A 17,197-nucleotide genomic window follows, 5' to 3' on the forward strand; every position below is an offset into this window, starting at 1 on the left:
GCGAGAGACTGTGTTGACACTAAATAAACATGTTGTTATGGCCTACCTGTGTTGTCTGATGCATTGGCAAGTAAGCGCTGACGGCAGCTGATGAGTTCCTGATGAGAATTTCCTTCCACTAGGTGCTCGTGTTGATTAATTGTTCTGTCAGGTTATAACCACTGACAGTGAAAATTGCCTGACAGAATCTGATTTCCCATTTTCCAATTCTGCTGCCACTTAAATGTAAGACGGCTTCTAATTGAACCTAATGCCTAATATGATATGGGCTTATAAAATCTGCCTTTGAAGGCAATAACTCCCAAAAGATTTCCGTCTCTGTGGAGAAACTTGATGATTTAACGATATACAGATCTGTCTGTATGAATATATATAAAGAGTACATGAAGTGGCTGCAGAAACTACTTAAGGGAACACTATAAACAATGCTCGCAGTGCAAGGTGCTACTCAGTGATCTACCTTAAGGTGCCACTTGAACATTTGTGTATACAAAATGTGCCACAACAACAGTGCAGCTGGCTTATCGACCTGTCGTGACAAGAAACACAAATGTACACACAATACTCTTAGTGAAAAATCAAAAGTTCACAGTTGTGTGACCTGCTAAGCAAATATGCATCTTTCACAGGACAGGGGACTGGTGAACGTCCTCATTGGAATATGTTAAATTATGTAACTTTCTCTTCTATATAAATGAAACTTTTCAGGGTCAGTGATGTACTGTATATACTACAATACTGAATTTCACTCTGGGGGTTGAATAAAGTATTTTTCATTTCATTTTATTTAATTTCATTTCATGATTGGACAATGCTGTCTAACTTTGTCCATTTTGACCAAACCTCTAAAAATCTCTGTTATAATTACAGGTTGTACTAAATCATATATTTAAAGAATCTTTTTTCAATACTCTGATTGGTCTTCTAGACCAGAACGGTCAAATTAGTAGCTATTGCTCTTCTGAATGTAGTTAAACTCACTTTACAATTATACTGGGTATCAAAAAGTGACCAACCACAAGGCTGAGGACGCCATATTTAGCACTGAGCCTCACTTATCTAAACAACATTTATGTCAAATTACCATTATCATTTGAAAGTAGTTTAGTTAACCAACTCTATGAATACACAGTGGAGTCAATAAATAAATGATCACCAACCACTCAGAGCGAGATAAGTGCCCCTCTTCCCTCATCTGACCACTGCAGCAGCCCTGTTAAATACTTGAGTGCAACCCAGTGTTTACTCATTACCCATACCATTTACATTATGCAAAACGTATTTGCAGATCAATGTGACCACCATCTTTGTGTAATTAACATGAGTAATTACTGTTCTTAATTTACAGAGCCACCCAAGGTTCATAATGGGGCTGCAAAACATTGACCCATGACAATTGATTGATCCCTCCCTCCTTTAAAACTATGCCCCTGCTAATGACTAAGTAATGAGTAGATAGCGTGTGGCTAAGGTGGCTAATACAGCTTTTACTCTCCTCACCCAGATTGGATGATACCCTCCCTCCCCCCACTTCTTCCTCTTCCATCTTCCTCCTCCTCCTTGCCATGTTTTTCTGCAATGGTGTCAGCTCAATGCTTTGAGAACCCCTCCCACCTCCACCCTGAGCCCCCTCCTTTTCCTCTTTTCTCTGTGTGTGTCTGCATGGGTGTTGTGTGTGCCATTCGATAATCAGCCACACAGACTCGCCTTTGGTGGCTGGAGACTGATTCAATATTCCACTGGGTAATTTATGCAGAACTAATTCTCTACAGGAATGGAAGGGCTTGGAGGAAGGCAGAAACAGAGAGAGAAATGCAGAGAGGAAGAAATCTGTCGTGAAATAATTATCCCCGGTGTCACCGTAGCAACATTCTGTGAAGTTGATGTCAATAAAATATTGAGCTACACAATCCATTTCAATTTCAGCTCAAAAAAGATGCTGCCGAGGGTCAGGCGGCCGTAGGAAGGAAAAAAAAAAGGAGCGGCGTGATAGTGGAAGGAAGAAATCCAAATGCATTTCTGTTTAACTGGCAGGAAGGTGGTGGCTGGCGACGTGTGCTGCCTACAGACTGACTGGGAAGCACGTCGTTGCCTGTAGTCATTTAACTTGTCAAAACAGCAGGGCTCCATGTCTCCTTGTATTTGGATTTAGTGGGTTTGAATTACTGGAAATAAAGTGGAAGAGGATGAGATAAAAAATGAAATGAGGGAGAGCTTCCCAGGAGAGCCATTGGGATCACAGTATAGATTATGGTCATTTGCGATGGACGGGTTGGTAATAAGAGCTCTATGTCAGGGTGCATTTCTGTGTATGTCTTTGATGGCGATTGTACAGAGGGAGGGGTTCATTGTATTCTTCTCACAAGTTGTATTGATCTGCACAATGCACACACACACAGTTGCATACTGTTGGATTTGCAACACAGTCATGCTTGATCTGGGCTCTGACTGGCCTTCGGTCAGCACATCCTGCTTGTGGTTGAATTCACCTTTTAATGAAAATGTTCATGTAATCACCAAACCATGGAGGGAACTTGTTTTTGTAAGGATGGCATTTGAATGCTACTACTATGTTTGATAATTAAATTAAAAATGCTAATCTCTGATAGAAGGGTGAGATGTTCCCATTTACTGCACTGACAGACCTGCGATGGGCATCTTTCTTGTGTATTTTATGAATATATGTTTTTTGTTCGCGTGAGTTAATAAGATCATTTCAAGCCAATTAAAGCCAAAATTTATCATTCAATAACAGATGGAAACAAATAAAAATGTAAGAACAAGAGAATATTTTGTAATCTAATTCCATCGACTTTGTCTCCGATGAGTTCTCGAACCACACTCTCTGGACTTTTTGATCGAGACATTATATGATTATGAAAAGGTCCACAAATAGAGAAAATACAGAAGAACATTTAAAACAGTCTTTTAGGAATTCCCACAAGACGTAAGACTGATAGATTCACATAGTTAACACAACAGCAACTTTGCGCAGCAGGCTTGGAATAATTACATTACATTTGATGAAAATACATAACATTGCACAATCAGTTGGACCCAACGGTTCTGGAGCAGTTTAAACAGAATGAGTTTCATAGCTGTGCATCACGCACAACTGTGATGCTGTTAAGCCAGTGTTTCTCAATTCAAGTCCTCAGGCCCCCCTGCCCTGCATGTTTTATAGGCAACCCGACTTGAACACACCTGAATGAAATAAAGAGCTCATTAACAGGCTGCAAAGAAGTTGATGAGGAAGTTCAGTAATCTGACTCAGGTGCTATGGAGGAGGATCATGTCTAAAACAAGGAGGGTAGGTGTTCCTGAGGACCACTGTGTTAAGCTGACAAAATGTTGCAAAAGAAAATATATCCTCCTACATTAAACACACACATGCAGCTCATTTGTCTGATAAATATGATGATCATTCATTCATTCATTTATTCATTCATTCAATCATTCATTTTTTTAACCACTTAAGTATTATGGGGAAGCTGAAGCCTATCCCAGGAATCATGGGGCGAAAGGCAAGGTACAGTCTGGACTGGTCGCCAGTCCATTACGGAATAAAGTAATTAGTTATGTTTGATTAATATGCATCATTACATAAAACATTAACATAATACAGCAAGACTGAATAGCTGAAAGTAAGTAAGTTCTGTTTTCAGCTAATTTACTAAAGTGATTACAGTGAGTCTGTCGATTCGGTTGCTTTGCAACTTAAACATCTCAACCACTTATTGATGTAATTTTGGACACTTTCAACTTTTTCAAATACTAAGTTGACATAGTTTTGGGGAACCCATGAAAGTTTTGTTTTTTATGTTGTTTTTTTCTGTCCAGAACCTAAATGTTTAGCCATATACCTCTTAAACTGAAAGATTTCTCAGCAGCTCTACTTAATATGCTTATTGGTAAATAGCATATTTACTAGATAGGATCATAGTCGAAGTGGGCATGTAAACATGGTACTATCAGCATTGAATTTAAAGGATCTCCTGATACTCCTGAGGACAAGTTTGACTGCAGGTCAGTTTTTCTGTATACCTTTTAGTTGCACAACTAATCAGCTCTCTGTTTTTTGCAGAAAACACTGGCTGAGATGTTACCTCAAATTATAAAGTGAAGAACTTTGTTTTGTTCCTATTGCACAGATAAAGGTATTGTGAATTTAACTAATGCAACTGCATTAGACCCATTGTAATTTGGGGTATGAATGAAACTAATGTCCAAAGATTAATTATTCAAGTAGAAAATAGATTTGAGAATGCACAATATAATATCGAATAAATAGTGCCGTGTCACAAAATAACATTGATTTTTTTTAAAAGAATTTTGGCATAATTTCTAGATATTGTGATCATATTGTTTAAAAAAATACATTCACATGAATTGTGTTGCAGTAGTAATCAAAACTAAATACTTGAAACTTTGTAAATTTTTATTTAATCTTTATTAACTCATTAGTCACTGAGGTTTCCTTCATTTATAGAGACAACGAGTTTACAGCAACACATCATAAACATAGAACAACAAAGTCAAAACAAGTATAATGTACAGAAGAAAACAAAATCAGATGACTTTACATAGATAAATATAATTAGGAATTAAAAGTTAGAAATTAATGACATGGTAGTGTAAAACTATCAAATAATTAGCTAAAACAATGACATGACAAAGTTAAAAAGTCAGACATTAAATGTTTAAACTCAGTAAAAGATGGGATGAACTCCAGTCCCAGAGTTTTCTGAACGTTGGAGCTTTAAAAGAGAAGGCTGATTTTGTCAACTCTGAGGAAACAAATGGAACTTTAAAAGTTATGTAAAAACTTTTAAATGTTAAAAAATAATGCTGTATAAAAGTAACTGGTTTTGTCAGGTTACAACTATAAAAGAGACAGAACAGTAAGGACAACGTGGGTGCCTGCAAGATGAATCTGAAGACAACTTTCTGTAAAAGAAAGTCCCGAGAGTCAAATGCAATAAAAGTCAAGCTTAATATCTGGCCTGGGTGCAGACAGCTGTGCTTTCAACATTTCTGCTTTCATCTATGTCATGCACTCCATTTCCACCTCGTATGATTTTAGCCGTTATGCTACTGCCACTCAGGATTTGTCATGCATTACTGCTTGTCTGTTATTTTTAGTGATTACTTCTTTAAAGCATCTAATGTGCATAGTACTTTGTAGTTACTGGTTGCAGGGAAGTTGCATCTATTCAGCCGCAACTGAAGTCACCACAGGTATGTTGTTCTGACATAAGAGATCCATTAAGAGATTTAGCCAAACATCTCTTGTCCACTGCTGGCTATGCTTTAAATTGACATTTTATTTTTGAGTGCCAGCATGTCAGACCATAGTTTTATGAGCAATACTTTGACCATCTTACATTGGTGTCCTCTTCATACTCTTTACAACCATTTTCATAACAATGACAAGTCAAATTCCACTTCATCAGAAACAAGATTAGTTCAGATCAAACTTTGTCTTTGCAACTATTTTTGCCCCTCAAGCCAGAGAAATAGGATACAAAAGAAATATCCCGTGAAATGATAACAAACAGGTCACTCTGGTTTTTTCCTAAAGAGTTGTCATCATGTGAAAGTCCAGCAAGCAGCATTTACTGTCATCAATACGACACGAGACATCATTTCCTGCTCATGTTGTCCATGAAATTTAAAGATCCCCACAGTCATCAGTGTATAAAATTATATTCTATTCCAGTAAGCATTACACATAACTATTACTGGGTCTCCGGAAAGGATCAGAAATGGAGCAGAATTCTTTGTAACAGGCATACAAACTGAAGAAAATGATGGTTTCTCTCTGTCTCTCCCTGGACATCCCTGAGCTCTGCTTGCAGACATCTCATTATTTTGCATCTTCGTCACTCTTATTAAAGCCATATATCTTAACTTCAGGCCAGTGCCCATCTTTGCGGGGGAATACATGCATGTCAAAACATCTACATGTGAAAAACTGCACTCTGTCCCGCACTCAGGAGGGCCATGTGCAAAATGAATAATTTATCCATATAAATTATAATACCTGCATCTCTCCACCAAGGCTTTTGTCTGAGAGACATTCCTGCTCATGTTTCAGTTCATGCAGTCGGCCTTGCATAAACTAGATACCTCTCTAGAAAGATTTGCATAGAAGCACCCTGCAACGTGGTGAAAAGGGAGCAATTAGGATTCATGACGGTGCCTCCCCTCTGGATGCTCTGCTGCCATGTGAGACAGCAGCAGCTGATTGAAATGAAGGAGCATGGCCTTGTTCTGTCATCCTTCTATCTTTCAGTCCTCCTGGAGGGATCGGGGCAGACTCCAGCCTCCAAGACTGATCTAGTCTTTTTTTTTTTTTTTCCTCCATCAACCCTTTCATTGTCATCTACCTCCAAAGCAAAGATTAGCAGTCGCTCAGGGCTGGTTGGAACTTCTGGAAGGAGCCTGAGGGAGGAAACCTCTTAAGGAGTAGGTTAACAACATAATCAAACATGGTGTGATTAGTAGTTAGCGAATGCAGCAGGTCACATTGTGCAGTTGTTTGAAAAAGGTGATGGAGCCCTTGCTGTTGGAGTCTGGCTCCTTCGAGCGTGTGGGAGGCATTTGACACAAACGAGGCTTCCAGCTCGCAGAAGCAGGAACAGATGGCGCTGGAAAATGAGGCACCTCTCAGAAGCATTGAAACCTCCTCCAACGACCCTCCCCGCACTTCTCCCTCTCTCCTCCACATGCAGTTTTTCTCTCCCTCCCTTTTCCTCCATTAATGATCTTATTTTTTTGTTGATTTTTTTTACCAAGATTACTTAACAGCGCCTGTGAACGTTGCCAACATGAGTGATGTTTTCCAGTCACAAAGCTTCCAAATAGAAGAAAGCTGTTCTCTTCTTGCATCTTGTTTTCATCCTGAGAATACCGGGTGCTTTGGGTCATCTGCTGGGCATGAATTTTTGTTCACCTGGATGGAACCAGCAGATGGCAGGGTTGGGTCTGGGTCTCTCCAGGGAGAACCAGCAGAAAACCAGGAAAAAAAAGAAAAGACATTTCTTTGCTTTCACTTAGTAGCCGAGCTTCTGTAATCCACCACAAATAAGTGGCAACATAATGTAAGTAGGACTTTTCAAGTAATGGTGATTTGTCCAATTCATGGTTGTGCTGCAGGATTTTGGAGACATAGTAAAGGATTGAAGCTATTCACAACAGCTGCTCAGTATAACCAGGCACAATTGTGGGTCCATTTTTGTAGGATGCAGAGGATGAATGAACGTATTTGTTGCCAGGCTTTGCAATAGATTTATGAATCATAACAGGTGGTCAAAAAATAAACTGTAAATTCTTATAAATCTGATGGGAAAACGTTTTTTTTCTTTTCTTTTTTTTTCTTTTACTTTATCTCGGTCTATTTTAAATATATTTTTGTCCAGATAATAAGACAACAGATCTAGCTAATGTTTACATGTGGATTCTTATGATGTCGGAGCTTTTACCTGCATTTGTAGGTGACAGAGAGATGATGTGTGGAAGTGTTCCTGAGCCGATGCTGTAAATTTCTACGACAGAATCACCTACAGTCATACAGTACCACCTGAGGGACCAAAAATCCAAGGTATCATTTAATCTGTTGTGTGACACAGAGATTTCTCCTGATTGTTTTCTTCTTTTTTTTTTTTTTTTGTGATATTGCATCTAGCAGATAATTAAATACTAAAGTATTCATATTTTTACACAGAGGAACACTTTTCTGACATTGTTTCATAATCCAATATTGCGTATTGTGTACCTTGGAGAGTCTCTTCCTCTCTGAGGTGCTCCTGGTATACAGAGTCATGCTACTAACCTGATTATGCTTCTCCAGCTGTCTTGTTTTGGTAACAAGATTTGTTGCACATGTCGCAGCTTTTTGTACACGTGCTGCTGCCATCACATTCAAGACAAGTCAAGAGTTTTTGTGAAACAGTGAAACCTCTCACTTACAACATTTCCAGGGATTTTCAAGTGAATGAACACAATCATTTGAAATATTAAAATATTTAAATCATTATATCTTTTTTTTGTTACATTTTATGCTACAACAAAAGTCTTTTGGAATTTAGATCACATGTTTTATGATCTCATTTCTGATGAAGGGTTTTCCATGTAGCAGTAGGTATCAATTTATTTATTTTAATAATTTTTTAATCACTGTTATCAAACTGTGAATGCTATGCAGCTATACTTCCAAAGATAACATACCTCATTTAGATTTACCGCAATATGTTAAATTTGCATAAAAATCTAGTAAAATATTTTGATCAAAGAAGAACACTATAAACAAGTCAGTTTAATTTATTAGAGAATGGTGCACTGTGATCACTAATGCTTTGTAAAAGTGTCTTACTGTATAATTTGATGTGGGACAGCACAAAGCTCAGAGTAAATGGTTTTACATTTATATTATGCAAATTGACTACAGAAGCAGATTAGCGAGGCTAAGATGCAAAGTGGATCCCGATATATTGCATAATTGCTTGAATAATGTGTGCAATAATTGAACAAGTGTTTCAAGTTCATTTGTGTGTGAGCAAGTAATCAAGAATCACTTAAAGGAATCGGCGTTATTAATATGAAACGGCGTGGTTTTAAAATTTAATTTCATAACATACGTAAAGATTTAAAAAATTTATTGAACATGTTATTTTCAGGCAGCAAAAATGAGAGATGAATGCAGCTTTCTTTATGGCCTGCCCTGCGGTTGGCTTCACTCAGCAGACTACAGTTTGTGTTTCATTCCTGTCGTGTTTTCTCCCCCTCCTGAGCTCCTGTCTCCTGCAGCAATCTGTCTGAAAAATGCATACATAACATCCTGTGAAAATAGCTTTCTGCAGGGACTCCAGTAAAAAGCTGCACTGCATCAAATGTTACTGTCACTCTCCACCAGGTCGGCTTGATGGCAAAACATTTGCATGCCGCACAATCTGAGAGATCAGAGTGAAAGTGTGTGTGTGCATAGAGTGTAACTGTTTGGGTTAATGCGAGTTTTTCCCTTAATCCTGATCCCCCCCCCCCCCCCCCCCCCTTTTTTTTTTTTTTTTTTTTACCCTGGTGGGATTAAGACATTATTTGTTTTCTTCAGGAGAGAGTTTCTACTCAATAAACAGTCCTCATATTAGTTGACTGTCTCATCAGGAGATACAAAGAAATGGTTTTTAAACTGAATATTCAGTGTAAACCAAGTCATACAAGGAGGAAAAAACAATGTTGTGATTTCAGTTAACTGACCTTTCCCATTCTCAGCAGTGACACATGCGGATCAGGCCATTGATAGCATCAAGTTTGCACAATTTTAACTTCATTAATCCGAGGCTTGATAAAAACATCCTCTAATTAAATCATTTTCCCTTATCCTGACACTGGAACAAACAACCAAACTCAGAAATCTGTATGCCACTGGCCAAAAAGACAATTAAGGCAGAGAGGAGGGTAATTTCATTACAAACTCACCTCCCTGGTGGAACAGGAGTGAGAGATTCGATTCTCTGGCTGTGATTACCCAGCCCTTGGCTATGAGGTAGATGACTATGAATCAATTGTGTTCAAGGAGACTCACACTGGGTCCCTGTAGTAGTTAAGGACAAGAGGGAGTCTTAAAAAAAAAAAAAAAAAAAAAAAAAAAGCAGCCAGCCATGGTTAAACAGACCATCATGAAGTCTCATTGACTAAATGCAGAATCTTAAATATTCATGCATACTTAAGGGAGCCATGAAATCAACTCGCACAAATGCTCCTTTGGCTCAGAATCTGCCATAGTTAAGTGCACTGTCACTATGACTGGATAGGAAATGTTTAGTCTTGCTCTGTGTCATCCAATCAGAGCTTAATAAGAGCCCAAGACATTGCTAATCATGCCAGGCAGCTCCTCATTATGGGTTTACGTAAAGCCTGTGAGAGAATTCCCGGCCTTGTTGCTGCAATGTTGAAGACCAAAGAACAACACATAACATCATGTCGACATGAGCAAATGTGTCAGCCGCTGTGTGGCGGAGAGAATTTCAGATCAACCACAGAGCCTCGCAATGAAGAGTCGTGCTCTGGAGTCTTTGACATTTAAAACGCTGCGTTTTTTAAAGTGTGTACTTCCCTTAACAGAGGGAAGATTTTATAGATTGATTGCCACTATTTGACTCATCTACATCTCACTCTTATTCAGCAGGCCTTTTTCTTTTTCCTTTTTTTTTTTTTTTTTTTTTACCCATCTTGGAATAGATCTACTCAACTGGAAGAGACCTGCATCTTGTCTTCTCTGCCACCACCTCTCCAGCTCCCCAAGTCAAACTCTTTTCTTCGCCACATTCAATACCACCAACGCTATTGACCTGACATATCGATGTGAAGGGGCTTGACTGCTGAGAGGCATCTGGCTGCTACATATTGACCACGCAGTTGGCTGAAGGAGAGGACTAGTGCTGCAGTACAGGACAGAAAGTGTACAATAAACATTAAAAAGATACTTTTGTTCAAGAAACGACCGAATTATTACCAACAACAGGTGGCGAATGGTTTATCAGCTGTCATTTTCAAATTAGGTCTTAACTTGACATGCTGAGTGGAATCAGTGTGTTATGATGATACAGACTGAATGAAAACATGGACTCTTACCCGGGGTGCAGTGAGAAATGACATATTCTCCCTTTTGCTGACGTACAGAGGCTGACAATGAAATGAGCCATACCACCCCCAACATGCATGCACATTTGTGCACACATGCACACTACCACCAATCCCATCATGCCTTTTTTTTTCTCCCTCCCCCCATCCCCTTGAGGAATAAGAGGGGATTATGTCAAAGCAATTCAATTGTATGAGTGGAAGTAATGAACTGTTCCTTTTTATCTATTCATTTGTGTATTTAAGTACTATTTTATGCCTGTTGTCTGTTGATATCAATCAGGTGAAGTGTGAAGTAAAAAAGGATTAAATGTTTTCAAAGTCTGACAGTGCCACCCCACGCACATAATTCATTAGTAATAGCGCTTTGCAAGTGGAGACACATTCTCAGTTGAATCTGTACAAATTTCCACTTCAACAACAAGACAGCCTCTCCTTGTTTTAGAGTAAGCCCTTTTTCTATTTAGGTCAGTGGTCTACAGTCCATTTCATGATATGTTGCCCCTTACAGTGATTAAATTGCCCAGCAGGCAGGTGCCATTAGAGCAGTTTGTTTGCAAGGTAAGCAACTATGAGAAGTGACAGCAATAGAATTACTAATGCACTATGGCTGTCATTTCTCTCTGAAAGCCCCTGCAGGGAGGGCCTGATTAAATTGATATTCAACCTTCTGCATGTTGTGGGCACATGCTTCATTAGCATAGGGTTTAGATGACACAGAGAGAGGGCTGGCATTAGTGTTGTAGGAAGTAGTTAGACACTGCTCTGTAACAAATTTTCCAATTATAATGGATACCTACAATGTAGCATATTAGTGATTCAAAGCTCATTATTACTGGAGCATGTATGTTTGAAAATCAAGAGAAAATGTGTGAGAAAAGAGGCGGAATTTCACACAGCGGTGGTTTACAGGAAGTGTCATTACACATTAAAAGAGATCCAAACAAAACGGAGCCTTGAGCTGTAATACAAAGACAAAAATAGCATCCTATCAGTGTCAACTCGATTATTATTCTGCCTAGGTGAACGGAAGGTCAAAGTTAAGGTCTAGTCATACCAGAAAAGTGGGCTAGCAGAGCAATTTTCTGTAGGCCTATGTCTTAATGTAGCACAGCTGGGTTTCACTCTGAGGAGTAAGTGAACTATGTAACGGATGAATTAAAGGTTAACTTGCTTGCAAGCAGAAAACATCCATTATTTATAACGTAAACAGAGTTTTATCTACGGCTGAGAAAGAGGACGTTTTTAGCTGGCAGATGTGCTAGCTGTTAGCAAGCTCATTAGCTTTGTTGCGAACTGTAAATAATAGTGCAAGCTTGCACAGTCAAGAGGCACACTGATTTACTTCTAACAAGTGACAAAAGTCATGTCTGGTTTACAGAACAAAATGCTCTCACAAAGGGGGGTTAATTAAAAGTGGAAAGAGCAGTGGCGCTAATGAGTTGTGACAGCTTCCTACATATTTGGATTTCACTGACACTCTCCTCAGAGGTCAACATTTTGCTAAGCTAAAGTTCACTGAACACAAAGTTGAGGCAAACCCTTAATTACTTCATTGTAGTTCTTCAGAAAGAAACTGAATTTGCTGTGAAAAGGCGTTAGCGTACACCAATTAGCCACCTGCCAAAGTTTGTGCATTTCTCTTTGATGCTATCAGAAGGGCTGCAAGACATGAAAAGTGTGGACTCACAAAGATCTCTCAAGGTTTTCTGTTTAATTGATAAAGTGTAAACAGCAAATTCTTATCTGTTCTTCTAGGTCCAAAGTGGGGCAGGGCCACCATCAGTTTTTAAGACACTTTCCACATTTAAGCAATTGGAGTGAGATGTATTTAATTTTTAGACCAAAACAGCATTTTGAGTATTGTTGTGCCCAAAGTTGTTCCAAAACTTTTAAAGTGTTATTCTGCTGAAAGAGATAATGAAGGGATGCTAGTGCCATAAAAGACATACATTGTCTGCATGGTTTCAAAATAATATCCATAGTCCAGAGCATCAAATAGCCACTGCCATCTTGTAGTGTTCTTGTAGTCCAACCTACTGTTATTTTCCCCTGGTAATTTTGATCCAATACTCCTATCCATTCACATGAAGTGATTGATCTAATTTTTACTCTTGTACACTATTGTTGGTGTTTTTACTCTTGAATGGAGGATAGCAGGGGCAGTCCAGTCACTGCAGTTTGTAGCTACGCAACCCCATATGCAGCAACCACTCAGATATTCAGCACCTGTTTGTAGGTTCTATAGTTTCAGATAACACATGTACTTATTTGTCTATGGTTTTACTGTTATAACTATGAATGTACAGTCAGACTGTTTAGTGCTGTGGTGCAAAAGCACGGCAGCATGCACTGTGGAGATGAAAAATTAATTTAGTAAAATATTTAAGACTTTTTCGGTCTTCTAAAGTACACATTTTTAACTTTTTTCACAAGTAGGCTTTCCAGGTGGGATGTTTGGGTATCATTCCCACTGCTGCTGTGTATATTGTTGATATCTCCATGATAGTTTTATTCCTTAATTTTGTGAAAATCTTCAACAATTTACTGTCATAGATTTTGATTTTATGTCTACATTGCTTAGATTTTACCTTTACAAAAACTATTATGGATGTTTTGAAAAATCCGAATCCTGTTTTTTATGTTCAGTCTGACTCATTGCACAATGTACACATTGCCCTCTAACTTGAATCTTGTCAAATACAGCCATGCGTTTTCATCGTGCAGTGGGAAACTCATTGCTCACTGACCCCTCCTTAACCTGAGTAGCTGTTTTACTGGACAAACACTGAGACAAGCTGTCTATCAAGTCTTCACTCGGAGAGGAGAAATGCCTCTTGACCGGCTCTGTTTGCACGAGAGCACAAAGTACTGCTAAGACTGATGTTGTTTACTGAGGATTATCACTTAGTGTTTATCCAGTTCCTATGACTGGTTTTCTGGGTGGTAAATATCATGGGACCTGTCAAAACAATGAATAAATAAAGGACAGAAGTGCAGATTTAGGGTGTTAAATGAAGTTTTAATATTGTTTTTAATGTAAATTGGTCTGCATTATGCTTACTCTGTTGAACTATTTTATTTTATTTTTCATGTCAATCATCCACTTTAAAGAAACCTCCTTTGTACACCCAACAAACCACTGAAAACCGCCTCAGTGCTCAGTGTGTTAGTACCACAAAGCTGCGGTGAAGGCTGCAGTTAGCAATGAGCAAATATTTAAAGTCACTGCTAAAGACATCATCACCACTGCACATAAATGAATCGGATTCTGCTTATGGCCTCCCCCGTCCGCTTACCTAAATGGATATTTGATCCCTGGGGAACACCTACCGCTTTGCAATCTGTGCCGGCTTCCTGGTGGCGCTTCCCCATCTCTCTGAGAAGCAAGCACAACTGACTTTGAAGTCTGTGAAGCCGATGATAAATATGCTAATGTGTCTGGAGGTGACTCGACATAGCAGATAGTGCTATGAGGGGAAAGAGCCACCCATTGTTTAATATATGGAGAGGAGGAAGGAGTGTCCACCTGCTGATAAACCTTAACAGGGATAAACAATGGCAGTAGAAGTGCATATAAATTGTCGTTTTGTCTGAATTGGGAAATTGATCTGTGGATATACAACAGTCATAAAAGAAAATGTTGTGCATGTTTTAAGCCACAAGGGTTGTTTGGTTACTAGTTTAGATTATTGGTATTTACCTCAGATGTTCAATATGAACTGTGCAAAACTGTACTTACATAAAAAATATTGATACTTATCATTAGTTGAAACTGTCATAGGAAGACTCAGAGGTTCTTTGAGTAAACTGTATTTGAAGTAAAGCTACCGGTAATCCAGAGTCACATTTGTTCATTTAGATAGTTTACATCTGGAGAACCTCCATGTTCCTATTGTAGTCCTGGTAGAACAAGTCCAAAGAAAGTGTTTTGTGTTTTAATGGTGTATTCACACCAAGCTAATCCAGGATGCTCAGTTCGAGTGGTTCTTGTCTTTGGTCTGCTAGATGGTCAGTTTGCACTGACGCTGCTTGCGCATTTGCAAGTAAGCCAAGACCCCTGTTGTTCAGGCAGACTAGACTTCATGTCCAGTTATGTTTTTATATTGATGGTTCAGTTAAAGAGACGGAAACTGCAAGTCAGAGTGGGGGTGGGGGGTGTATGTGTGTGCTGTGAGGGTGTGAGTGTGATGATGTGGGCGTGAAAAAGAGAGTATAATCAAGTGTGTGTTATTAAACTTTGATGTTTTATTCTTGAGTATACACATTCTAAAATTTGTTTTTATTATGTAAAGCACATTGCACTACTCTTGTATGAAAGGTGCTTTATGAATAAAGTTTGTTTTGGTATAAATAAATTCACTGTTAAAAAAACATATTATTAAATATAAATTAAGATATCTAACATGTTGATATGCAGATGTCATTTAAAAATTAAATTTGTACGTATTTTCACAGTTTCAGGTTTTTAATGCTATGGTACGTTAGACATGAATATTTTTTTAGCCTATTTTCATATTTTCATTTGTATCTCCCTGTTTTTGAAAAATACCATATAAAAGAACATTTAATTGATTTTACAGCTTTATTTTGGGGTAACTGATCCCAGTATTATGCTGCATTTATAAAACAAATGGGGAAGATAATTTTTCTCAACCAATTGAAATAAAAATAAGAACAGAGATTTCATTGTCATGATATTTAACATTGAATTGAATAGAGCACTGTCAGCTTACATTTGTCAAATTAAGTGTAATGTTAGACTCCTGATGTGAATTTGGTGTAAAAGCAAAATGAAGAGAGGGAACAGATGAGTTTCAACTTCATAGTTCTAAGCTACACAAATACAGCAAGATTTGAATAAAAAAAATCTGTACTTCTTATTCAATTAGTAAATGGGATATTTTAAGGCATCTCAAAAGTCCTCAAAAGTGTTTTTTTTCACATAAGTATTAATTATGCACATATGGTAGAATCAGTCAGACTGGAATCTGACTTTTTCAGTCATCAGAGTGTCTTGACTCAGTTTGAATACAAAAGACAAAAAAAAAAAAACAAAGAAGAAAATGTATATATTGGTTTTTTTTATCATCGCTGGAGTCTTGAAGTGTGTCATCAGCTCACAGACTACCATGAATTATTTGAAAGTGTGTGTGAGCTGGATTGAAAGAGATGCATATTCAAAAATAGAAAACTTTCACTAAAACCCGAAGCTTTAAAAAAGTACAAGTGCTTGTTAATGGAATTCTGCAGTTTCTACATTTTATGCCTCTGGGCCTTTTTTGCTATTCAGTGCGCACTTCTGCTGTTTACTTCTCTGAGTGAGACCTTCTTCTTGGCAAATAAATGCAAACTGTCTCCTTATGTCTGTAGTGCAGAGTGTGTGTCGAGCTGCTGTCTTTCAGCCAGTACGCAGATTCGATACCCTCAAGGTGACAGCAGCAGATCTGTTGCAGGTGTCAACGGCAACATCACGATTGTCTGAGAGCCCCACCACCCCGCTGTACATGAATCCATTGTCTGAGGCGCTCAGGCATATTTACAACTTAGAAGACAAGATAGACACTTAAATATACAATAATTAATTTTTACCTTTCTTTTTTTTTTTTTTTGGCAGAGATAAAACTGTTGGTGTTTTAGTACAAAATTTACCAACTTTCATCCACTTTGCAAGAAAATCCCAACCTGACATTGCATCCTAGGATGGTGTTTGACATTAATTCAGGAAGAGCAGCTTCCACTTCAAGTGTGTGTGGACAAGCTGTAGGTGTCACTGTCGACGTGGCTTTGAGCTCCAGCAGCCATGACTGTTAAGTCCGGAGCGCCACCCAGCCCCCTTTGTGGGAGACGTCGTAAGTCAGATGTTCAGAATGCATGGGGCATTGTCTGCCTGGATGTTCGATGGGCTGGCAGCAAAAGGTGACATCTGGTGACTAATGTGCTCAGATGTGAATGCTACTCCCTCAGTTCTCTGGGCAGCAGCTGCTCTGCAAAGGCATAAATGAGACAGGGGGAGCAAGAGATAAAGCAACCAGGGAGAGATCAGGGCAGTGGGGGGTGGTCTCCGGGCTAAGGTGGGGGGTAGGGCCCAAGGTTTGAGGAGCATGTTTGTAGATGTGAGGAGCTGTGTATGTTCTCCACTGCAGCCGTCTGACTCTGAAGGGGTGTGTTTTGGGGGGTTGGGTTTGTCAAGGGAAAATCAATGACTTTCTGTCTGATTTTTGAGGCTGGAAACACGGTGGCCTCCCCCCTCGGTACCCGCTGCGTTTCCAAGTCAGCCACCCCACATACAGATCACACAGATGAAAAAGATCTGCTCAGCATCTCAACAAATAGACTTTTTTATAGCGATGACGTGGCAACTGTATAAAAAAATCTGTTATTATCAATCAAAATCCATCTGTTTAATTTTTATTTCCAAGTCCAAGTTAACTCAAGTAAAATTAATTCACTTTGTTGGACGTAAACTTGCTTAAAATACAAAACCTTTACTGCAGTTTGGATGAACTTTAACTCCTTCAGCTGATAGTCTCCAGACCTTTACTCACGATGTTGA

This window comes from Telmatherina bonti, assembly GCF_933228915.1.
Source record: "Telmatherina bonti genome assembly, chromosome: 21".
Taxonomy (NCBI): domain Eukaryota; kingdom Metazoa; phylum Chordata; class Actinopteri; order Atheriniformes; family Telmatherinidae; genus Telmatherina; species Telmatherina bonti.